The sequence below is a fragment of the Ambystoma mexicanum genome, chromosome 3q (genome assembly GCF_040938575.1).
Source record: "Ambystoma mexicanum isolate Mex_15411 chromosome 3q, UKY_AmexF1_1, whole genome shotgun sequence".
In the NCBI taxonomy this organism is placed as follows: Eukaryota; Metazoa; Chordata; class Amphibia; order Caudata; family Ambystomatidae; genus Ambystoma; species Ambystoma mexicanum.
The window spans coordinates 1,233,088,564-1,233,114,890 of record NC_090926.1 but is presented as its reverse complement, the minus strand read 5'-3'; positions in this window follow the sequence as shown (position 1 = coordinate 1,233,114,890).

Genomic DNA, 26,327 nt, shown 5'->3' with positions numbered 1-26,327 from the left:
AAGCTTTTGTCTTTCAGATGCCGGAATGCAGTGCGAAGACCTCCGGAGCGCACGAAGAGTAGGTAAGCCTTTGTCTTTCAGATGCCGGAATGCAGCCGATGGACCAGGTAAGTGAAGCGCTGTCACTGAAGACCGTAATGCTAACCTGTTCTTTCTTGTCTTTATAGGTGTTGCTGAAGACTGGATTCAGGATGGTAAGCCTTTTCCCTTAGGCCCAGGATCAGATGCAGAAGACACGATGAGCGTTCTGCTGCAGAGGATGCAGAATAACGCAAAGCAAGATTCATCCATCGGGTGTGGTTTAAATAGCCTCCTGTAGTGCTTAGGTGTCTCCTTCCACAGCCACGCCTAGGTAAGAAAAGAGTTCCTGCTTTCCAGAAGAGTTCCATTGTTCTGAACCTAGGGAGTGGCTCCTGCCCCACCCAACAGGAAAAGTAGTTCCAAACAGAAGAGGATCAGAGGCTCAACTGGCAGGCAAGTAAGCAGCATGGTCTGCTGCAGGTAAGTCCACCCAAGCATTATGAGCCCAGCGCTTCCAGCGCTGGGACTGGGCATATTTATGAGCCTGGTGCCACTGGCGCCAGGACTGGGTCCAAAAGGTCCCAATTGGGACTGGTTGGCACTCGGAACCTGGGTTATGGATCTGCTTCCAAGGGAGTTGGGAAAACCCTGACCTTTTGGAAGCAGAGATCATGACATTGGGGCCCGGAGCTTTCCCTGATTGGAGTTGGGCCAGGGCCGCCGCTATCTCCTCCTCTGTGATTTCCACCTCTAGTTTGCCTATTTGGTGCTCAGATAGTCTGGGGAGTGAGACAGAGCCCAGAAAGTGTGGGCCGTCAGATCCCAGTGGTGTCGTCTGGGGGAAATAGAGATGCTCATAAAAAGTGGCGAATGCCTCCGCTACCTCAGCGTCTTCAGAGAATAGTTCCCCCGCGGGCCCCTGTATAGCGCATACATACCCCTTGTTCCTTTCCAGTCTTTCAAACAATGCCAGTTTCTTGCAGGCCTTGTCCCCCGTTTCGTATATCTGACTACGCATGGCCCAGTAGGCAGTCTTGGCATTGTCTAAAGCCAAATTCCTTAGAACCTCCTGGGCCGTTACCAGTGCGTCCTTCGCAGCCACTGTGCCTGCTACAAGGCACTCTTCTTCTGCCATGGCTGCATGTTCCTCTGACTCTGCAATTTCCCGGGTTTGTAGCTTACTCCGGGCTGATAAATGAGAAAGCGTCTCTCCCCGGAGTATCACCTTATAACCCTCCCATAGTGTGATTGGGCTGTCAACCGAGCTCTCATTCAGGGAGAAATATTCTTCCTTTTTTTGTGTGAGTCCCTACACGGCTTCTGTTATCCCGAGATAGTATGTGTTGAGACGCCAGGTGGGGTTGGGTGTTTTTCTGACCATATTTTATTGTCCGATTCTGGATCTTCAAAGGGGTGCCACTGTCAGTCGATCTGTATGCACCACACTGCTGGGAATTTGAGATAATGCCTGTACTCCGTGTTCTTGAGTGCTTCGAATAAAGGGTTGAAGCCTTTTCGTCATCTCGATACTTCCAGCGAGAAGTCTATGAATATTCTTATTTCTGCTCTGCCTACGTGCACTGGGGTCGCCATTCTGTAGGCCTTTAGAATGGCCACTTTGTGCTGGAAATTTAGTAATTTTATGGTTATGACTCTGGGGTATTCATTTGGTGCCGGTTTAGGTATTGGTGCTCGATGTGCCCTTTCTATGATGAAGTCCCTGGCATTGGGCAGTTGCAGAGAGTTCTGTAGGAAGTCATAGATGAATTTATCCATGTACGATCCTTCAGCGTTTTCTGGGACGGCTACGATTCTAAGGTTATTTCTGCAGGATCTATTTTCTTGATTCTCGATCTTATTACCAAGTCTTTTTACTTCACTATTTACCCTATCCAGGTTGGTTTCTATCATTGTCTGATTATCCTCCAGGTCGCTGATTTGCTGCTCATTGTCTGTTGTTCTCTCTGCTTGGGCTGCCAGGAGGCTCTGCACGTCCTGGAGGTCTCGTTTGATGTCATGGACAGCGGTATTAGTTACCTTTGTCCGCTGGCCAATTAGTTTCATCTCGACCAATATGGCCTGGAGCTGTGCTTGGACTTCCATTTCGGGTCTGTTTCTTGCAGAGCGTCTGTGCAGGCTTCCTGTTTGAGTGGCGTCTGGGGTGGCTGCGATGTCTGCGGTGTGGGTACCCTGTTGCATGCCCCACTGTTGTTGTCTCGTTTTATGTGGTGATTGGAGAGGATCCTGTGTCACTGCACAGACTTCCCCTGTGTTGCGTCTGGCCCCCCATCTCTATAGGGAGGCTGTCGGGGTCCCCACTTTCTGAGCGCTGTGTTACCAGCCTTTGAGCTGAGTGCCTCCTAGTGTTATGGGTCTCTGCTGTTCAGGTTTACGTTCTGAGGCCAAGTGGGACTCACTCTGGGTATGTGTGGGGTTACTGGTAGTGTTGGTTGGGCTGCCTAGACTGCACGCACTTGTAGCCAGGCCCACGTGTGTTGCTCTTGCTTCAGCTTTCCCCCCCGCGGTGGATTTTGGGGGTGTCCCCACCTCGGTTTCACCTGTAGGCCTAGCTTTTCACATCTTCGTCAATGTATATACTCTGTTAGCCTTTTCCTCTTTACTTTTATGCTTTTCTTTCTCTCCCCTATGTCCAGGGTGGACGTTGGGGTTGTCATTTGCCACCTGCTCATTAGACCATGTCCTGGGGCACTTGTTATGCCCTCTATCACCTTGCCTCGCTCCTTGTCAGCTTAGGCAACTGGTTCTGATCCCTGGATTCTCCAGTGTGATGCATTCCCCTGGGGGCTTCCAGGCCATGGACAGAGTCTGCCTCTGGGAAGTGCATCTAAGGTACAAAAGGTGGGCGCGTCTTCAAGTGTCTGTGCCACCTCGTGATGGGTGCTCGCAGTGTACAGGGCCGCACTACACGCCGGAATCCAACCTCTTTGTTGAGGGAGTAGAGTCCGGGGATCCCCTCGGCTTCATCAGTTATGCCGTTGTGCTGCAGCTATGAGTACCCCGCCGGGGTCGGCGCAGACTGCAGTTCTATGTGCCTTTTTCTGTGGGAGATTGCGACCCCTCCCACCAGCTGGGGGTAGTTGGATGCGGCTTGGTGCGGGTCTCATTTCATCGGTCTGTGTGGGCGCACGGTCCCTGCACTAACGGTGACTTACTTGATGTGGTTGAGAGAGGCGGCCCTTGGGAACGTATTGTACGGAGTGGCGGACTCTTCCCAGCTCATCCGCCACATCCATAGCTGGTCCCAGCTCGCCCCTGTCACTGGGCTCATTGAGCACATCCCGACGATTATGTTGCATGCCAGGAGCGGCGGCGTTCAGGTGGACTCCTTCTCACTCGGTGTGTGCGCCAAAATATTGCAGCAGTCGTGCGGCCCAATCATTCTCCAGACCACACCACACAATTCACTGTCCTTGCTTCTTCACCTAGGCTAGCCATTTGCTGCCTTCCCCGTTACGAGCTGATAGGCAGAATTATATGCAGTACCCTTTGGGAACACCACACACAAATAAGACTACAAGTGACAGTACAAATTCACCTTTGGTACAAGCCCGTACTACACAGTGAAAGTGCTAGGGATGGCTGAGCAGCCAGACTTATCTCAAGAGCAAGTGACCAGTATCAATAGTTACACAAAGGACAGCAATTACTATGATTCAGGCAAACACTGACTCAAGGTTTTCGAGTAAAAGAATATACATTTATTTCACTCTTCAGTTGTATAACATTACACTATTATAAGCAGTCTGAAAATCACACTCTCAATACACCACACCACTTCCCTTAAATCCCAGACAGGTTAAGCTCACAAAATGAAGTGGGAGCAAAATAGCACTCTAGCAATTTAAAAGGGAGGGAAAGACAAAGTTAATAGAAATTAAATCAAACCAACAGGTAAGTACTCAGAGCAATTGAACAAGAGGAACTACAGAGATAGAATCATGCAGAAAAGGCTTAGGGCCAAAGTCAATGGGTCAAAAGTATTTTGCTCAAGTTCACACAGTTCAGGGTAGTTCGTGGTAAAGTTTGTGGCATGGATTCTGGACGAGGTTGGTTGATAGAAACGTTAGTTCGAAGAGAAGGACAAGCCCTCGGATTGGAGAAAGATTTCAAACACTTTCACCGCGGTTGAACGAAATGAGCAACCGGATTTGCAGAGTACCTTAAATGGAGAAGAAGCTGCAGCTGAGGCGGACGTTCCTGGCAGGTCCTGCAGGCTCACGGTTCCTGAAGCGACTGTCGGACTGACAAGAAGTAGGAAGACTGGAGGGTCCTGCACTACCCAGGGAAGAAACCAGCAGCAGAGCAAAGAAACAAATAAAAGGTGCGCTCCTTAAATCCCAAGCAGGGTCCGACCTTCCTAGCTATCCGGGCCACTGTAGCTCTGTACATCGAATTCGACGAGAGGAGGGGTCCTGGCTTGCAGTTTGGGCGAACTGGTTGGTCCCACCAGCTCAAGGGAAGACGTTTCCTCGAGGATCTTCTCTGTTGTCGGATTCTGAAGATTCGGGGCTTCACTGGGCAGTTCAGTCATTGTAGGGGTCCTCTTCCATCAGCTCCTCGTTGGTTCCAGTAGGGACTCTGCCTTTCCAGTCCCAGAGACCTGCTTTTTATGCAGTTTTCCCCCATTCATACAGCTTGGTCAATCACACAGCAGGGTGGCTGTCCTGGCAAGGACAGTCCCCTCAGCCAATCAAACAGGAGTGCGACTTGGGTTACCAGGGGAACCCTTGGCAGTGGTCCAAAGATCCCTCCCTCACATCCTGCCTACCTAGACTTTCAGGCACCTTAAGGAGGGCTTCTGTGCAGAATCCCGCGAAAAGACGGCGAACAAAGGAATCATCCCTGGTTTGGCGCGCAGAGAAAAACACGGGAAAGACTTTAACAAAAAGAAATGGCGAATAAACCCAACTGGAGCCAAAATAAAATGTATTTGGTCAAGCGGGTTTATGTTCGAGGCTAATATAATAGCCTGAAACCATACCATGGTTATATAAGATAACCGCGGTAGAAAAGTTAGGGTAGTTATCACTGCCACTAGCTAAGTCTTGATGTAAAGGGAGCGAAACAATACTCCAACTGACACAGACAAAAAGGGATAAGAATGAACCCTTTTCAATACTCCATGTAAGATGGGGTGTACTGGATCTGTGGTTTAAAGTGACTAAAATAAAGTTAATCACAACTTTACCTTTTCTGGGGGACAGTAGTCTCAAAGACAACCCTGTGTCACTGAACTGAAGGTGATGTGTAACACACATGAAAAATATTAGGCCATGGAGTAGGTGAGGCTCCAGTGCCCAAGATCACACAAAAAGTGAAAACACACACAGCAAAACACATGTAAGAGAGGGAAAAAGGCTCACACTCTTACCAGGTGAAAAAAATAAATTCTAGAAATCCAGCAAAGCTGCTGAGGGACTCATTAGGTAAGGGAAATCAGCCATTTATGAGAATTCTCCCTAACACGGGCATTAGTGAATGGCTGCTTTGCGCCATGTACCAGATGGCTGGAGGCCAGTCTGGGGAAGCGGTAGCAGTGTTCTCATTTTGGTGCCTCTTTTTGCTGTCGGCCTCAGAGTCCGCTTTATGTCGATTGTTCTCAGCGCTCTCTTAGCCTGCGACCATCTTGTTCAGGCTCACGAGCGCCCCCCATGTGTTCTTTTCAAAATCATATATCTACTTGCACGCAGTGAGTGGTGGGAGTGCTTTAAGGAGGTTATTCTTGTGCATCTGTGCCCAGGGCACATAGTGAGGCCTCCCCGCTCCCTTGTGTATCAGTGGCATTTGCATTTTGATCTTTCCTTTCCCGCCTTTAGTCACACTTCCCTTTTTCCTTGCTAGTGCTATTCTGCCAAATCTCTCCTTCAATCTTCCGTCCCACAAACTTTCTAACTTTGGTGTGTGCTGGGGTGATTGCTCTGCGTCCCCTTCCCCATCGGCCTCAGTATCATCAAATTCATTCCGGTCTTCTTCATCTCCTCTTCGTGACCCTACATTCTCGTAGCCTAAAGCTGTCTGTCTCTCCACCACGCTGTACGTGAACGGTTCTTATAGGTGCACTGTCTATTCTGAATAAGTAGTCTCCCGACTTCCACTCATCCCCAGCTGGTTGCACCGGTGCCCTCACAGGTGGCACCGCAGTATCTTTCTTGGTCACATCGCATGCTGCCCTTAGCCTGGCTAACAATGTGCGTGTCGATGCCAATGCTATTTCTAGGTCTCTTGCACTCACCCCAGTGTGGGCAGTAATCTCCGGAGGTGCGAGATAAGGGGGAGGTGTGGGCGTGGCCGGTGCTGCTGCCATCGTTCCTGCTGATACATATGTTGGATTGGTGGGCGAGTTGCGACTGGATATATTCCTTTTTCCCCTCCACGTTCTTCCCATTTTCCCCTGCGCCTGTCTCTTTACTACTGTCGTGTGTCGCCCCTTCCCCCTTCGGATCCTCTGTATCCTCAAACATTTTCCAGAGGTTCAATACTTCCCTTCTATTCTGCAACGGTCTTCCCTTGTATTTTGCTGTCAGGAAGGTAGACATATGTTCAAACACGCTTCTGTCAAAAGAGCCCCGATCTGCCCATGTGTAGGTTCATCCTCTTCCTCTAGGCTCTTTCACGTCACAGGTTGTGATACTTCTTAACATTTTCACAATACAGGGGTAGGGCCTTGCATATGTGGTCTAGGGGAGTTTATACCCCCATATTTGCACCTGCCGTGTGTCTGGTTAGTGGGGCTACGCCTATGCTGCTGCGCCTCAGTTGTTGTACAATAACTTGTTCAAAACATATATAGTTCAATTTAGTCAACAATGCAACTTAATGTCATCAATAAACATCCCAATATAAAATCGTCTGTCCAAAAGCCCCACCCTTCTATTCCCGATTAGAGCTTTGTAACTACACCCACACCTCACACTCTCCTCAGACGTCCACACATAACACGTACATGCCTCTCCCGGCCTTCTCCTTACACCATAAAATACATTAATAAAACAAACTAAAATAACAAGCTAAAACAACAAGCACTACTATTCCCGAGCTCTCTAATTATACAGAGCTCCTATATTTATCCTTGTATTTATCCTGCACTGTTTAAATAATGCACATGGCGCCACCTTCCCCCCTCACGCAGGGAGGTTCCCTCTTTTCTGGTCCCCCCTCCATATCCATAAACATTTATAAAAAAACTAAAAATCAACACACTCACAAAAATGCCACACTCTCAATTTCAATCACTGCATGTTTACACTGTTCATGCTACTCCATACATCCACCCCTATTTTGTTATCCCTTGCAGGCCATACTCACGTGCATGTCTTCACCTGAACTGCTCCGTTCACAGGGTTCCAAAACCTCTCATTGGGGCCGCACCCTGTTCCAAAGAGCAGGCAGGATTCTGCAAACACGGCTCCCACAGGGCCATTCGGGGGTATGCCTTTTTAGGGCTGGTCACTGTAGGTGGGCGCAGGCCTTCCGGAGAGGCTGCCTGAATACCTCGGCAGGTATGGGGGCAATGGGATCACATCGGCAGGGTCACCAAATGAAAGCAAGTCCTTGTTTACGGTCACGCCAGAAATAATACAACCCTCTAGGGAAGAAGGCCAAGCGATTGCTTGCAAGGATATCAAAGTTTCATTGTACAAAATGCAAAGGGATCAGCAAAGAACTCTGCTGCTCGAGAATGTTCTGGGCAAACTCAGTACAAACAGAAGCACAAAAGACAGTAGAGCAGCATTAATATACAGTAAAAACTAGCGCTACTGGTTGGTGAGACCATATACATGGGCCTGCTCCATAGGGGATGCCAGGCTAATATTGGTTCACATTTCCCACATCTGATAGTTCCCACATGGGACCTCTGGGCTCATCTCTCCGAGGAGTGAAGGTCAGGTCCCTCATAAATTACAGTATCAGAACTGCTATGATACACTAAGCCTACTACTATATCACTGTGGCATGCACCTGGGAGGCTCAGGGACTGGTGCCAGGGAGAAGGGAGGCAGAAATACAGTCATGCTGATCCACACATTCTGCGCTTTATTGATATCACACCTCTTGCACCCAAAGGGTTCCACCCTCGTTTTGATCTATAATGTATCCATTATAATGTAATGGATTGGTTCGATTCCTTCCTACAAGACAGAACTCAACAGGTGGCCCTGGGAGCCTTCCTCTCAGAGTTAATACATCTGAGATGTGGAGTCCCCTAGGGTTCAGCACTTTCACCTCTGATCTTCAACCTATACATTCGACCACTGTTTGACATCCTGAGGAAACACGGTCTACATTTCCATTCTCATGCTGATGATACGCAGATTTATGTGGAGACAGATAATCTGCTGGAGGCATTTGAAAGGATAGACCGGTGTATGCAGGATGTCAAAAGATGGATGGCGTGCAACCAGTTACAGCTCAACACAGCCAAAACGGAGGTAGTCCTATTCAGATCTGAGAACAAAAACAGAGAGGAAGGAACCCACATAACTCCACAAATCTTAGGTGAAAACATGCCTTTTTCTAGGAAAGTAAAAAATCTTGGTTGCATCCGGCAAGAAAACTTGACTAGTGATGCACAAGTCGGGGCAAAAATAAAAGCAGTATATTACGCCCTGCGCTTGCTTAGGAACGTACTACCTTTTTTAACACCCCAAGATCAGCCAGTGGTGGTGGGAGCCTTGGTAAATGCCCATCTTGACTATTGTAATAGTCTCATGACAGGAATTCCTATGAAACAAATGTCAAGACTACAAAAAGCCCAGAATGCGGCAGTGAGGTTAACTGCCCACCTGGGCAAAAGAGATCACGTTTCTTCATCTCGAAAAGCATTCCACTGGCTGATGGTGGAGGACCGTATTAAATTCAAGGTGGCGTGTCTGGTCTATAAATGTTACCACAAACTCGCACTCAGATACCTTAACACGAGAATCCACCAGTTTTACCCTACCAGAGACCTCCGTTCAGGAGACAAACTCCTGCTATGTGTCCCTCGGACAAAATACACCTCTAAAGGAGACAGGAGGTTCTCCGCGTTCAGCCCCAAGCTGTGGAACCAGGTGCCTTTTGGCATCCGTTCATGCACTACACTGGCAACGTTCAGAAAAGAATTAAAAACATTCCTATTCAAATAAACCTAAGTAACCATGGTGACCCTAAACCTCCACAGCTAAATACATAACATATAGTTAACATCTGCGCCCAAATGCAATTGTTTGCTTGGTGCGCGTAAGAAATTAATCAAAATCAAATCAAATCAAATCAACCACCCTGTACCTTATAAAGGATGTATTTAGGTGGGGGGGTGAAACGGCCGCACATGCTTAGATCTTTTATGGCCATTGGTTTTATGACTGGGGGCTGGGGCCATTCACTATCAGGGAATGTAGAAGTCTGTGGTGTGGGCCATGTGTCTGGGTAGGCTGGGTGTGGGTTAGAGGTCTGCTGGCAGTTTGGCTGTGATGAATGAGCACTGCACAGAGCCTGGTGTTGTCTCACGGCCTTGCAGTGTGCATTCCTCCCAGTGATACTAAGTAATTGCAACAGTGAAGGAACAAGGGGACGCTTCTGTGAGAACTGGCCGTACGGGCTCCTCCCGTCTTAATGATCTGAGCCTAGTGAAGTTCTTCCATGGAGCTAAGGTTGTGCCGCACGGCCATACAAGACTATTCATCTACCATAATTACAAAATGGCGTTCCTGTCTATACGCGGACAGGGGTATCCAGTTAAAATGTCAAAAAAAAAATTGTAATGCAAAAATGATGAAAAAAGATAATGTCGAAAAAAAAAATATCGAATATTTTCTTTAAAATGTATATTTTTTTTTGGGTTTAGCTAATACAAATACATTGTAAATTAAAAAAAAGAACAGGGGGTTGAGGAGACCCCCCAAAAAAAAAAAAAAAAAAAATTCTGCATTTTTTCCCCACATTATTGCATTCGAAAATATGTCATTCGACATATTAACTATAAACCGCGCACGGACCTATTCATCTATCGTTACCTGTATATTATATTTGTGCCGAGTTTTATAGCATGGTTCTCTCTCCCTTAACACATTGCACGGCTTTGTATGGGATTCGCCTCACTTTAAAGTGCCTAGGGGGATGGGATAGACTCATTTCCATCCCAACACCAGCCATTGTCTGTGCTCCTGTCTCCGGCCCTGTGACCACCTCATCTGCTCTGTCGGACTCCCACCATCCCATTCCACCACCGCTACTCCACAGCCCATCTCCAGGACCACCTTACCCACCCACACCTCGGGGGTTGCCATGTCAGCACCATCTTCCTCCGACCAGAGCGGCAACCCCATGTCAGCGAGGCAGAGTGCTGTCAACTTCACCTCAAAGGAAGCTGATATCCTGGTGGATATGATCCTGGAATTATGATGCCCTCTTCGACTTAGTGAAGCAACGCAGCAAGGAAGGACGTCGTCAGGTCTGGGTGGACATAACAGCTGCCATCAACGCAGAGGAGGTGGCAGTCTGCTGCTTCAAGACCATCCACAAGAGCTGGGAGGACCTCAAATCCAGGATCCACACCAAGGCCCTGCACACTCTGAAGGCCAGTGATACCGTGGAGGTGCACCGTGCAGGCAGGTGTCGATTCTCCAATAACAAAATGCAGGTCCTGGTGAGGTTCTATCCAGAGCTGTATTACCAGGTCTGCGATTGGCAATGACGTCTGGAGTCGGCTAGTGAGTAGGCATGTGGTACAGTGCTCTACGGTGCAGGTGTGTTGTACATGTGCCTGCATGTCTGTAGTGACACTCTTAGGTTTGCAGCATGTGTGTTTCAGCGCTCGACAGTGGCATGCATGCCCCGGGCAATGCTCCCCATGTGTGAGGTGTGACATCTGTGGCATGGGGATGCGCTCGTATTTGCAGTGTGTGTCGTTGTACAGGTCTGCAAACCGCGTACTTGCAATGTCACTTGCAGCTGAGACATGCTTTGGTGTCAATGCTGCCAGATGAGGATGTGGTGCCTATGTCAGGTGCATGCATGATGGACATGATGTTGTGCAGACCAAAGCAATGTGTGACTCTGCTTCCCCCGCATCTGGAGGTGACACATGCTTTTTGATGTTTGGAGTAGTGAAGTTGGGGCATTGCAGTTTCTGGAACTCTGATGTGATTTGCCATGCCGCAGTTTGTGTACTCAGAGTTGATGTGTGTGCATGCCATGTGTATGTGCTTGGGGCCATGGCATCCTCACATGTGCCTGTGCAATTGATGCATGTATGTGTTGCATGCGCATAGGCTGGGTTGTGACAGAGGCATGTTGTTTGATGTGATTGTGTGGAAAGATTCCCAGGCAGGTGTTGGCATGGCCATGCTGTGAGTGGTGCAATCATGGTTGATTACTGGTGGCCAGGAATCCACTGTGTGTCTTGCCCACAATGTGTCCACGGCAGTGGCACTACACATCTGTGTTCACATGATTTACATGTATGTACATCCTACCAGTTTACTCCCTGCCCACCCCTGTGCTCCCATGGATGTGCATCAGGTTGCAGTTGGGTCACAGGGACTTTACCATTGTTACATGTGATTTCTCTTCGTATGTGTCTGTGCACTGCCCACATTGTGTTGTGTTTCACATTTGCATAGGTCATGACTGCGGTTGACATTGAGCCTGTGTTGTTGTGTCTGTTTGGATGTGACTTGCATGTCCATGTGTGTGAGTGTGGATGATGCTGGTTGTGCCTTGGACAATTTATGGTTCAGTGAATGTTGTTGATGCCACAAGGGGTTTCTGTCTGTGTCGCTGTTTTGTGTCTCCTTTACCACTGTTGCTGCAGGTGATGAAGACGGCGGAAGCGGTACTATGCAGCTTGGATGCGGGGATCATTCCACTGGACAAATGCGCAGGCCCCAGCCACTTCACTGTGACAGCTCATTTTTGGGTGGCTGAGGTAGCACCTCCACCATCGGGCGTGACTGCTGGGGGTAAGTCCAAGGAGGTGAAGGTGGCAGGGGACACCCCAGCAGCAGTGGGACCAGGTGATGCCAAACAGGAGCAATCCACGGTGGAAGACACTCTGGAGTCATCCAGGTTGGCAGAGCAGGAGGAGGTGGCAATTGCAGCCCAGCCCATGGGGTTAGGTGGGGGTGTTTTGGTGGGTGTGAATGCTGCAACCCAGTCCCAGGGGCATGAGGCTTTGCAGGCCACCTTGGAGATGCGTTTGCAAAATCCTGTCCCTGGCCCATCGGATGCAGCAATGCACGCCTTCCGGGGTGCCTCCACCCAAACCAGCATGATGTGTCTACTCGTGGTATGCTTGCCCATCATCACAATGAGCTGTACCACCTCGTGATCTTGCTGGTGGGTTCCATACGCCCACGACAATCGTCATCAGGTCAGAGGGCGTACCAACGTGTGCATGCACTGGCCACAGCAGCAGCAGATGGCAACAAGAAGGAGGCAGACTGTTAGAGGGCAGATAACACCAAGGAGGTAGGTGGTGACTTTGGGGCAGGAGGACCATGTGGATGTGCTAAACGCTATTTTTTCCATGTTCTGCATTTATGAAAGGCAGCTGCTGGCAGAGAGACAGCGGGCACAGGAGGCACTTGTGATGGTGGCCTGGGCTGAGGTGGTGCTGGGTCGGGCGAGGAGGCAGGCTGCCATCCTGGAGGCCACTTGCAGGGCAGCACAGGACGCCAAACTACAGATGCTGTCCACCCTGCAAGCCCTCCAGGAATCAACAGAGGCGCACCTGATGGAGGTGGATGTGGCATATGACTCAGCCCTGATGGACAGGTTAGGTGACATTGGTGATGAGGACTAGCCCGCTGCATCTGTACATAGTTATTTAAGTATAGATTTAATTTATTTAATTCTTAGTTATTTAGGTATACGGTTCTTTACATTTGTCATCATTTACCCCGGACTTCTTGGACTTTCCTTCCAGTTTTTGTTGTATATAGTTTTGTTTAATACAGGTTTTATATGGTTCCATTCCACGCTTCATGCAGTTCATTTTTGTGTCTGCTACTTTGATTGTTGACATTACACCCCGTGCCTCTCTCCATTGCAGGTCATGTTTATTGTGGCGTGCGTGTGTGTGTTATGTAGCTGTTGTAATGGTTGCGGGTTGGTGGATCCACATGTGCCTGACATGTGGGGTTGGGCCCATCAGACAATCGGTGGCTGAACTGGATGTTTTAAATTGCATTTACATGTGCAGCATCACTGTGTGTTTAGCGTCAGCGTGGTTGGGGAGGAGGGTTCTGGTGTGTGTGAGATGATGTACATGTGTTTGCACAGTTTCACGTTGTTTTCATTTCAGGGCCACTGTTGTACATGTGTCCCCTTTGCACATGCTTGGGATTGTGTATGTGCCCACACTATGTTTACTGCATTGTGTATTTCGCATTGTGGTTGCTGCGGTGGGAGGTGGGCTCAGTGTGGATGGGTGGCCTAGTCATGTCACTAGCACATTAGGCTATCATTGCTGTAAAACTCCCATGTCATGCGCACACGCCCACCAGCATGTGCAGTCACACACTGCCTGCTCTCAAGTCTTGCTCCATCTCTGTTCCTGGAATGCAGTTGTGACCCATGTTTGCTCATTCTCTGTGGCAGCACACATTTCCTGTCTCAGTGAGTAGTGCACTCTCTGACTGAACTCCCATCACCTATGCACGGGCCGGTCATGTTGTGGTGCCTGACAGGGACTTTGCCACCCCTTCCACCCAGCTCACGTATGCTTAGGCTGTAATGTGCATGGTCATTTATTGATCTGGCCGATGATTGAATCGGTTTACTTCTGTCATCACGTCACATTCACTTGCTGTACTTTGGTGCATTTGCAGTCACCCATGGCCAACATGCACATGCCACTTTGCATTGCATTCACTTGTGACATGTGGATGGGGTGGCCACAGTGTTGTTGGTGCAGTCTACTAAGGTCAACATAGGTAACTAAGGTCTGCCACAAGTAACAGTGCCGTGATGCCCTGGGGCTGCATGTGCGCTATATAAATGTAAAAAAATAAAATAAAATAAAAATATATAGTGCGGACTGGCTGGGGTGCTGTAGATTCAGGTCTTCCAGGGAGTGACAGCAGATGCTCTGTTCCTGGAATGATCTTCGGTGCTTCCTGTTGATCATGTTGGCGGTGGACATGTTGGGACTCTGCTTCATGGTGAAGGCATACCACAGAGGTTCCGGTGAGTTGCAGCCATGCATTGTACTGGTTGTGTGGGATGCTGTGATGGGGTGGCTGGTATAGTGTCAGAGGTGAGCGGGGCTGGTGGGTGGTGTCCAGACTTGAGGCGGCTGCCTGAGGGTAGTGTCGGAGGTAAGGGCGGTGTGGGGAGGGGAGTGTACTGTCAGGGGACTGCCTCGGGTAGTGTTGGAGGTGAGGGAGGCTGGTGGGTGGTGTCAGGACTTGAGGGGATACCTGAGGGTAGTGTTGGGGTTGAGGGCAGTATCGGGAGGGGTGTGTACTGTCAGGCAGTGTCGTTGCTAGAAGGTGGTCTGGGAGGGCCGGGGACCCCCCTATGAAACCCTGTGCCCCCCGTTGTGCACCCCCTACTTAAGACGAGCAGTGACCATGTTCTCCCCCTACTTTTGTCTGTGTCCCCCTACTTTTGCCTTTGGCCCCCTCTGTGCCCCTCCTAAATTTGATTCCTGGCTACGCCACTGCTGTCAGGGGACTGTCTAGGGTAGTGTCGGAAGGTGAGAGGGGCTGGTGGGTGGTGTCCGGACTTGGGGGGCATGACTGTGGGTAGTGTTGGAAGTGAGGGTGGTGTGGGGATGGGAGTGTATTGTTAGGGGAGTACCTGGGGTAGTGTTGGAGGTGGGAGGGGGCTGCTTGGGGCTAGTGTTGGAGGTGAGGGCAGTGTGGGGAGGGGAGTGTACTGTCAGGGGACTGCCTTGGGTAAGGTTGGAGGTGAGGGGGGCTGGTGGGTGGTGTTCGGATTTGAGGGGGCTGCCTGGGGATAGTGTCAGAGGTGAGGGTGCTGGTGGGTGGTATCCACCATTGAGGGGGCTGCCTGGGGTCGTGTCAGAGGTGAGGGAAGTGTGGGGAGGGGAGTGTACTGTCAGGGGATTGCCTGGGGTAGTGTCGAAGGTGAGGGCAGTGTGGGGAGGGGAGTGTACTGTCAGGGGACTGCCTGGGGTAGTGTCAGAGGTGAGGGGGCTGCTGGGTGGTATCCACCATTGAGGGGTCTCTCTGGGGGTCGTGTCAGAGGTGAGGGAAGTGTGGGGAGGGGAGTGTACTGTCAGGGGATTGTCTGGGGTAGTGTCGAAGGTGAGGGCGGTGTGGGGAGGGGAGTGTACTGTCAGGGTGTAGTGTCGGACGTGAGGGGGGCTGGTGGATGGTGTGTGGACTTGAGGTGCCTGGCTGGGGTAGTGTCAGAGGTGAGGGGGCTGGTGGGTGGTGTCAGGATTTACGGGGGCTGCCTGGGTGTAGTGTCGGAGGAGAGGGTGGTGTGGGGAAGGGAGTGTACTGTCAGGGTACTGCCGGTGTAGTGTCAGAGGTGAGGGGGGCTAGTGGGTGGTGTGTGGACTTGAGAGGGTTGGCTGGGGTAGTGTCGAAGGTGAGGGGTGCTGGTGGGTGGTGTCAGGACTTGAGGGGGCTGCCTGGGGCTAGTGTCACAGGTGAGGGCAGTGTCAGCGGTGAGGGGGCGGGTGGGTGGTGTCCGGACTTGAGGGGGATGCCTGGGAGTAGTGTTGGAGTCGAAGGCAGTGTCGGGAGGGGAGTGTACTGTCAGGGCACGCCCTGGGGTAGTGTCGGGAGGTGAGGGAGGTGTAGGAATGGGAGTGTACTGTCAGGGGAGTACCTGGGGTAGTGTCGGAGGTGAGGGGGGCTAGTGGGTGGTGTGTGGACTTGGTGAGGCTGGCACTGGTAGTGTCAGAGGTGAGGGCGGCTGGTGGGTGGTATTTGGACTTGAGGGGGCTGGCTGGGGGTAGTGTTGGAGGTGAAGGCAGTGTGGGGGGGAGTGTACGGTCAGGGGGCTGCCTGGGGTGGTGACTGAGCTGAAGGGGGATGGCGGGAGGTGTCCGGACTTCAGGGGGATGCCTGGGAGTAGTGTTAGAGGTGAGGGGGGCTGGAGGGTGGTGTCTGGACTTGTGGGTGATGCCTAAGGGTAGTGTCGGAGGTGAGGGGTGCCTGGTGGCAGTGTAGGAGGTGAGGGCAGTGTGGGGAGGGGAGTGTACTGTCAGGGGACTGTCTGGGGCAGTGTCGGAAGGTAAGGGGGGCTGGTGGGTGGTGTCCAGACTTCAGGGGAGTGCCTAGGGGTAGTGTCAGAGTTGAGGGGGGCTGGTGGGTGGTGTCTGGACTTGAGGGGCCTGCCTGGGGTAGTGTCAGAGTTGAGGGGGGCTGGTAGGTCATGTCTGGACTTGAGGGGGATGGCTGGGGATAGTGTCAGAGGTGAGGGTGGTGTGGGCAAGGGCAGCGTACTGTCAGGGGACTGCCTGGGGTAGTGTCAGAGGTGAGGGTGGTTGATGGGTGGTGTCCAGACTTGAGGGGGGTACCTGGTGGCAGTGTAGGAGGTGAGAGCAGTGTGGGGAGGGGAGTGTACTGTCAGGGGACTGCCGAGGGTAGTGTCAGGGGTGAAGGGGCTGGTGGGTGGTGCCCGGACTTGAGGGCAATGCCTAAGGGTAGTGTCAGAGGTGAGGGCAGTGTGGGGAGGGAGTGTACTGTCAGGGGACTGCCTGGGTAGTGTCAGAGGTGAGGGCGGTTGGTCGGTGCGATCCAGACTTGAGGGGGCTGCCTGGGGGTAGTGTCGGAGGTGAGGGCAGTGTGGGGAGGGGAGTGTACTGTCAGGGGACTGCCTGGGGCAGTGCCGGAGGTGAGGGGGTTGGTGGGTCGTATCCAGACTTGAGGGGGCTGCCTGGGGGTAGTGTCGGAGGTGAGGGCAGTGTGGGGAGGGGAGTGTACTGTCAGGGGACTGCCTGCGGCAGTGTCGGAAGGTAAGGGGGGCTGATGGGTGGTGTGCCGACCTGATGGGCCTGATAGGGTAGTTTCGGAGCTGAGGAGGGCTGGTGGGTGGTGTCTGGACTTGAGGGGGCTGCCGGGGGTAGTGTTGGAGGTGAGGGTGGTGTGGGGGAGGGTAGTGTTCTGTCAGGGGACTGCCTGGTGTAGTGTCTGAAGTGAGGGGGACTGGTGGGTGGTGTGTGGGCTTCAGGGGGCAGCTGGGTTAGTGCCGAAGGTGAGGGGGGCTGTTGTGTGGTGTCTGGATTCGAGGGGGCTGTCTGGGGGTAGTGTCGGATGTGAGTGCGGTGTGTGGAGGGGAGTGTACTGTGAGTGGCCTGCTTGGGGTAGTGTCGGAGGTGAGGGGAGCTGGTGGGTTTTGTGTGGGCTTGAGGGGGCTGACTGGGGTAGTGTTGGAGGTGAGGGGGGCTGATGGGTGGTGTCTGGACTTGAGGGAGCTGACTGGGGTAGTGTCAGAGGTGAGGGGGGCTGGTGGGTATTGTGTGGACTTGAGGGGCCTTGCTGAGGTCATGTCAGAGGTGAATGGGCTAGTGGATGGTGTCTGGACTTGAGGGGGCTGCCTGGGGTAGTGTCAGAGGTGAGGGGCACTGGTGGGTGGTATCCAGACTTGAGGGGGTGCCTGGGGATGGAGTGTACTGTCAGGGGACTGCCTGTTAGAGGTGAGGGGGACTGGTTGGTGGTGTGTGGACTTGAGGGGGCTGGCTGGGGTATTGTCGAAGGTGAGGGGGGCTGGTGGGTGTTGTTGGAGGTGAGGCCACTGTATGGAGGGGAGTGTACTGTCAGGGGACTGCCTGGGGGAGTGTCGGAAGGTGAGGGGGGCATGTGGGTGGTGTGCAGACTTGAGGGGCCTGGCTAGGGTAATGTTAGAGCTGAGGGGGGCTGGTGGGTGGTGTGTGAACTTGAGGGGGCTGGCTGGGATAGTGTTGAAGGTGAGGGGGGCTTGTGTGTGGTGTCCGGACTTGAGAGGGATGCCTGGGGGTAGTGTCGGAGGTGAGGCCGGTATAGGAAGGGGAGTGTACTGTCAGGGGACTTCCAGGGGTAGTATTGGAGGTGAGGGGGTTGGTGAGCGGGGGCTCAATTTGAGGGGACTGCCTGGGGTAGTGTCGGAGATGAGGGGGGGGTTGGTGTGTGGTGTTCAGACTTCAGAGGGATGCCTGGGGTTAGTGTGGGAGGTGAGGGGGTGTATGGGGAGGGGAGTGTACTTTCAGGGGACTGCCTGGGGTATTGTCAGAGGTGAAGGGGGCTGGTGGGTGGTGTCCAGACTTGAGGGCAATGCCTGAGGGTAGTGTCGGATGTGAAGACGGTGTGGGGAGGGGAGTGTACTGTCAGTGGACTGCCTGGGGTAGTGTCGGAGGTGAGGGGGGCTGGTGGGTTGTGTGTGGACTTGAGGGGGCTGACTGTGGTAGTGTCGGAGGTGACGGGGGCTGGTGGGTGGTGTCTGGACTTGAGCGGGATGGCTGGGGGTAGTGTCAGAGGTGAGGGTGGTGTGGGGACGGGAAAGTACTGTCAGGTGACTGCCTGGGGTAGTGTCAGAGGTGAGGGGGGTTGGTGGGTGGTGTCGGACTTGAGGGGGGTGTCTGGTGGTAGTGTAGGAGGTGAGGGCAGTGTGGGGAGGGGAGCGCAATGCCTGGGGGAGTGTCAGAGGTTAGGGGGGCTGGTGGGTGTTGTGTGGACTTGAGGGGGTAGTGTCGGAGTGTAGAGGAGGTCCCGAGTGAGGCCTGCACTCCAGTCGCCCATTTTGAAGTACCAGGAACGTTCACACCGAGATATGTGACGTATGATGAGCAAATAAACCAGCAGAGAGCTGCAGTAGCGCTCTGCCCAGTGCCTATCAGAAGAATAATACCTATTGAAGCACCGATAACCAGACAACCATGGACAGTAATGTATCCATTGAGAAAACCCTGCCAGCAAATGAAACAAAATGAAGATTGCTTAAAGGATAGTTCCGGGACTTTTTTTTTATTGTCCCTACGGTTCGGCCATGTGTTTTTAAGCATAAATCGGTAGATCGTAGAAAACTTTCCTATGGACCTTACCCGACTTTTCGTCCATTAACGCACTCGAAATCAGCCGCCATTTTCTGATAATCCTATCATTTCCCCCCATCGCCCTGGCTCACCTGCTTTTGCGGCACTAAATCAAATCCCCCGCCCCTGAGCCTGACATCAGCAGACGCGTACCGCCCATTTCCCAACGCCAAAGCACGTTTCGTGTCAACAATCGCTGCGCCTCAGCTAATGAAGTGTCGCCATGGAAATGGCAGGACGCCTCTTTCCTCAATAAGTATAAACACACCGTTTCACAACACACAGCAGGAGATTTTCGATTCCATTCCTCTGTCTGTGTTACTTTGAGTATTCTGTGACTCGTTTCTGTGCTCTGGTCAGCTACCTTCGCCGCTTCTAGGCCTTGTGAACACCTGAACCATCTCTGTAAATTATTTTACTTTCTTTACCACACAATGGCTACAATAATGCTGTATATGAACGAGTCCGAGTACACCGAGGAGGAACTACTGGAAAGGCAAGCACGCGAAAACGATGGGGATTCGGACGGCAGTTGGGAGGACCAGTCAACGGATGAAGAGCCTGGACCATGTCGCATGGACGGCGTCTCCACCTGGTGCACGTGCAATCGGTGCGAGCTAATGCCAACTGAGGAGGAGAACTGCTGCTGCCGTGAAAATTCCGGGTGCTTGGCCTACATTTCGGAAGGCGAGCCAAGTCCGCAATGCATCACCGAGCTGCCAGAGTTCAGGGAAGCCTGCCTCTCACGGACCGTGTTGAGGATGATGATGGTGCTTATGCACGAACTTCGCGGCACTGTTCGTCCGCGTAATCCGAGTAACAAGTAAGTATACTCTGGTTTTGATGTCAGTGATGCCACTACTATGTCATGGTCGTCTCCCACATATAAAATGACATCTACATATCATTCGAATGCATGTAAATTGGTTCCATATTTTGCATTTTCTAGATAGAATTTTTTTCAAAGCAGAATGACATTTTTTACCTGAATCGACAGTGATAAGAAAGTTTTGTCATTTTAATACAGTTTGCATCTTTCGTTTTCACAGGTGGTACAGGCTGGTGGCCTATCGTTGCTTCACTTGGTGGCTTCACGGGAGGCTCGGACACCACGTTCGGAGAGTAATACCAGCCTGTGCGGTACTTGCCATTAGACAACATTTCCCCAGCGACAGTGGACAATACCGCAGATTTTCCCTGGATGTGCTGCAACCGGAACTTTACAATGTGTAATGTTTATTATTTATGTTCAATTGAAATTAAGATCTAAAATAAAACCCAACATATATTTTAACAATGGTTGTTTTGATTTTTTAAATGAATCTAGTGTGTCTCCATTGAATAGTCTTCCTGTGCCTTGTCTTGTCACACCACATGTCTCCGGCCAGCATCCTCCCTCACGCTGGCCGCCCACCTTCAATCCACATAACCGTTGAACCCATATGCAGCAGACATACATATGTTATTTTGCGGGTTGGCATCAAGCCTCCCGGCCTTGCCTCCTCCCCCAAAAATACTTACCACACCACTTTGTTCAAGCGTTGGCAATAAAAGGAAGGCAGTTGGATTTTATTGATACAAAACATGGTTATTGGTAAATAATCAATATGGTTGATCATAATAAATCATCCTTTTGGGCACCGGGTACAGAGATGACCCCCTCTGGCCCGTGCCGCCTTGCCACCACAGGCCAGCCTGCTGCTGACTAACTGCCTAGGCATCCAGGGTCTCAAGGGTGAACTGCACCCATATATTCTCCTGGGAGGGTGAGGTATTTATAAACTCACCCCCCTGCCTTCCATGTACTAGATCCTGCAGCCTGCCTCTTACATGCAGTTAGATGGCCTCTCCTTGGTGAGGCCCTGCGGCAAACGAGTCTTGTCTGCACGACCACCGCCCCAATCCACACCCCCCCCCGCCCTATCAAAGGCTGTTCGCACCGGGGTACTTGTGCTGGCAAGTGGAGCTGTCAGGGAGCGATAAAGGCCAAGAGGTGCCAAAGACCATGTACACTTCAAAGTGGTCTATAGAGCATGGGTTGTTGTTCCCATGTCTACCTCCAGACCCCGTGTCTCCTGGCAAGCATCCCCCCTCACGCTGGACGGCCCCCTGCAATCCACATAAGTGTGTCTCCATTCACGAGTCTTCCTGTGTCTTGTCTGCACGACCACCGCCCCAATCCACCCCCCTCCCCCGCCCTATCAAAGGCAGTTCTCACCGGGGTACTTGTGCTGGCAAGTGGAGCTGTCAGGGAGCGATAAAGGCCAAGAGGTGCCAAAGACCATGTACACTTCAAAGTGGTCTATAGAGCATGGGTTGTTGTTCCCATGTCTACCTCCAGACCCCGTGTCTACTGCCAAGCATCCCCCCCTCACGCTGGGCGGCCCCCTGCAATCCACATAATGCCACGACATATACACGTCATTCATTCACAAACACACCCCTGTTTCGAATTCTTTATAACCCACTTCATATTTCTAATGAGAACTTCTTTGCGCTTTGCTAGTCAACCCGTGAAGGTGCTGGTTATCTGCTCTTCGTCTCTGTGAACGTCCGTGACCACTTCGAGGAAACTCGTCAGTTTGCAAACCTGTGAACTGCTCCCTGTTCTACGACAAGAAACTACTCTGATCCCTGCATCTAACTGTTTGTTCGTCAAGGTAAGGCCATGTACCATAATCATTTTGCGTCCAATTTCTTTTCGTTCAAGACAGTACATGCAAGGAACTAGTCACATAGTCAAATTATCTTTCTATTTTTTTTAAGTTATTCAAATACTTATCCGCATGTGAATAACGTGTATAGTTCCAAGAACCAAAACAAACCTTGCATTGAACCTTTTATGTGTCATTTAATATTTTAACACATTGGTATTCATAGAGAATTGTTGATCTTTACTTTTCAGAACTTTCCACAATGCCTGCCTGTTCCATTGGCGGTTGCCCTTCGAAGACCCATAATAAATCTGAAGGTACTATAATGCATGTTTTCCCTAAGACAATAGATCAGATAAGAGAATGGGTCCGATATTGCGGATATCCACCGTCTGAGCTTGAAAGTAGAGTCCTAGAAGTCTTTGCGGACAAGAGGGGTGATCGATACCGCATCTGCAGCAGGCACTTTAGCTCAGACATGTACTCCACATCATTGCTAATAAAGAAGAACACACCGCGAGCGAGGCGAAAATTGCTCTCAACCGCTATTCCCACTCTATTCGTCCACATCCCTCCACTGGTGAGTCAAGTTTACGTATTTATCTCTCGGCCTTGCGGTAGTGTGTAGCATTAGCTAACAATAATTTCCCCATTTATGTATCCACTCAATATGAAGGCGGAAGATTCTCCATCCGTGTCGTTATTGCAGTCATCAGCCACTTCAAGCGCCTATCGGGTAATCTTACTTAGCTATTCTGCCACTGACTTGTTTTGGGCATGTAAATCAATAGTTTTAATTTATCGTGTGATTATTTTACCTAATGGTACACCCTTGTACTCGTCCTCTAGTCTTTGTTTTCAGTTATAATTATTGTTATCCAAAATAATGCAAGTACTGTCTTTCAGGGAGATGCTGAGGAGTCCAATGTATTGACGACAACCGTTGATGTCACTCAGATGCTCGAGGTACGTTTCCGGACAGTTCCATCGATGGAGATCATCAGATCTTGCATTCTTGTAACGTGATTGTTACACACAATGTTTCTTTCGTTTTTAGCCATTGATATGTCCTTCTGTCGTCGCCCTCCTATGTGTCTTCTTTTTTCAATATTGTGTTAATTACTAATGAAAGTCCTATGTTTCAGGGAGTTGATGGAGCATTAGTCCAAGAAGAAGGGGGAGCATGCAGTTACGGGTCAGCGCAACAGCTTGCAGAAGTGTGCACCGCAGTTACATCGTCCCTTGATGTTCTTATGCATTTCGAGGTATGGATACTGACAGTTCGATCAAGCGAAATCATATGACGTGATTACATCCGCTATACTTCCTTCTTTATTAACGCAAGTACTATGTTTCAGGGAGATGACGGAGCTTCTTCTACAAGAACATCACCCCTAGTAGTTGATGCAGATCTCTGGGTGGTGACACTTCCAACGATCGAGCAAATCGAATCATATTTACATATCCATTATTTATTTTAGACAACTGATCATTTGTGCAGGTCTATTTAGATGAGCCGTTGACGCCTGCACAAAGTTTATGTTCTTTTTAACAAAATAGAAAACCATACTAATGCAATTACTGTGTTTCAGGGAGTTACTGAAGCATCATCTTCAATAATATCATCAATGGAAGTCTATGAGGAGCCCGAGGTATGGATCTTGACAGTTCCATCTAACTAGATCAACAATGCGTGAATAATTGTCGTTTGAATGTTCTACACAAAGCGTTCATTCGTGTTTTGCTATTGAGATGTACGTGGGTATTGGTCCCCAAGTACATTTTGTGTTTTCAATATTATTATACATACTAATGAAAGTTCTATGTTTCAGGGAATCGATGGAGCGTCAGTGCGTGATGGATGTGCTTATCATGAAAATATAGTCGTTGCAGCGCAAGAGGAAGTGGAGACATGCACACACGAGTCGGAGCAACAGCGTCCTGATGTTGAAGTTCGAGGCAAGAAAGTTTCAAAGAAAAGAAAGCAAAAGAAGGTTAGTGTCCTGGTCACTGTATTATGTTGTTTTTCACTGTTAATAGTTCAATACTGTTAAGTTGTGTTTAAACTGAACATCCCTTTTCCAATCTGTCCTCTAGTTGCGAGTGGGTGTACGAACTAGATCTACACAGACAGTGAAGCGAACAAGAGATGTTGCTTGTCAAACCTTTTGGCAGGGACTTGAGACTGGAGATGCATCGTGCCAATGGGAAGAATATGAAGTGATTGACAACGGAGCTATACCACCACCAGCCATTGATAGTGAATGTCCTCCTGGTAGTTCGGATGCATTTGGAGATCAATTTACAGAATCCACACTCGCAAAAACTAAGGCCGCGAGAAAGTTGAAGAAATTGTTTTATTCACCCATCGCCGGAGAAGGAACAGATGTTGCAATGGAAGAGAATGAAGTGGACGACAATGAAACACCATCAATATCACTGAACATAGCGGAAGACGATATCAGAGATTCTACCTTTCATGTGAGTGACATGTCCTCAACGTTACAGGCAGAACCAGCTGGGATGCAGAGTGACAGTATAAGGAAAGAGGCCAAATTCATTGTATTCGATAGTTGTTTGATTGATATTATTATTCGGATGAAATGTGGGCATTCGGTTGGTGGGGAAGTATGTGGGGAGCCATTGATTAATGTGACTCGTGCAATTCGAGGCACTAACCTTAAAATACATGCCACCTGTACAAAATATCATCCTTTCTCATGGTCTGCACAACCCATGCTGGGGCAACTGCCAGCAGGCAATCTACTTTGTGCAGCGGCTGCACTTTTTAGTGGTTCAAGTTTTAAAAAGTTAGAGTCTTTCTTTCAGTTTGTGGGAATCCATTTCATTGCGAAAACTCAGTTCTACAAATACCAAACCGATTATCTATTTCCAGCCATTAGCGAAGCTTGGAGAATGGAAAAAATGTCTATTGATAGTACATTTGCGGGCAAACGGTTCAGGCTAGCCGGTGATGGACAGTGCGACAGCCCAGGATTTTCAGCCAAGTACTGCACCTACCACTTTCAGGACATGGAAAGTAAGAAAATTGTGAGTTCGGTGGTCGTGCAGGTGTCACACAGTACATCCTCAGTGGCCATGGAGAAAGTTGGCTTTGTAGCATCATTGCAAGAACTACAATCGCGGGGAATGGTGATCGACCTGATAGCCATGGACAGACATGTTTCAATTGCCAAGACAATGAGAGAAGAGTACAAAAATATAAATCACCAATTTGACGTTTGGCATCTTGCAAAAACAATCAATAAAAAAATGTCGGCTGCAGGTAAAAAAAAAGATATGCAAGGTATTTCACAGTGGTCCAAGTCAATCAGCAACCATCTTTGGTGGAGCTCAAAAACATGGGGGGGGTCGTTGGAAATTCTACTGGAAAAATGGCGGTCAGTAATGCTACACTGTACCAACGTTCACCGTTGGAACACAAACCAACATTTCCACAGTTGTGAACATGGCCATTTGTCCACAGAGGCGGCACGGAAGAAGAAGTGGTTGATTCCTTCATCACCCACTCACAAAGCCATTGAAAAGATTGTATTTGATAAAACTATAACAAGAGATTTGAGGGGACTCACGGAATTCTGCCACACAGGAGATTTGGAGGTGTTCCACAATATGTGCCTAAAGTACAGGCCAAAACGATTGCATTTTGGCATGGAGGGCATGATAAATCGGACTCTTCTAGCGGTCTTGGCACATAACCATAATGTTGGCCGTCAACAAAGTAGGACGACCGGAACTTTAGGGACGCTTCGCTACAATAAGGCCTTCACTAAAAGAAGTAAACAATGGATTATCAAACCAGTGTTTGAGGATATGCAATATGACTTTATTGAGAGACTTATTGTTGATGTCCTAGATAGGCACATACATGGAGTTGTGAACGAACCTGTGCAGGGGACAACTGCATTGCCACCCAACATTGCCCCTGTTCCATGTCCACCTAAAGAAGAGCTCATTGAGAAATACACATCACGGTTTAAATGATTGTAATTTGATTGTCTGTTCTCTCGAGTCTCCTCATGTCGCAGGCCCATTGAATATGTGTATCTATGTAATGTGTAAATAAAGGTGATTGCTCAGTGTACATGCAATGTGTCTATCCAACCTTGTTCATTTGCGCATTAAATTAAACCAAACAGTAATATAAATAATTTTTCAAAAAATATAGAATGTCTCCGTATTTATGGTTCTCTGGGGCTGCAAAGCACGCAGACAAAATGCAAAGATGGAGTGTAAATTTCAAGTCCTGTGAGATGGCCTTACACTGAATGTAGCTAACTAGGAATGTGTGCTCGTTCAAAGTGAAGGTCAGCTGCTTTGATTTTTTGCTCGGGTGCCGGAATGGCCCACGACTCAGTATAAGGTTCTATTGTTATTTGACCTTGACAGGCCGGGACCATCCCGAAAGACTTCTTTTTGGGGGTGTGGTGCAATAACGTAAGAAACGATAATGAATAAAATTTCAGAAACGAAAGCCATTTAATGTTCGTTCATTGGAAGAAATAACGTCGGCATAGAAGGAGTGGTATTTCGGGGCTGCCCTACGCACAGACACAATGGAAAATGCAAATATAATGTAAGTAACTCTTTAGATGAGTTTATACCGCAATTTAATTACTATAGAGTAGCTTTAAAGACGG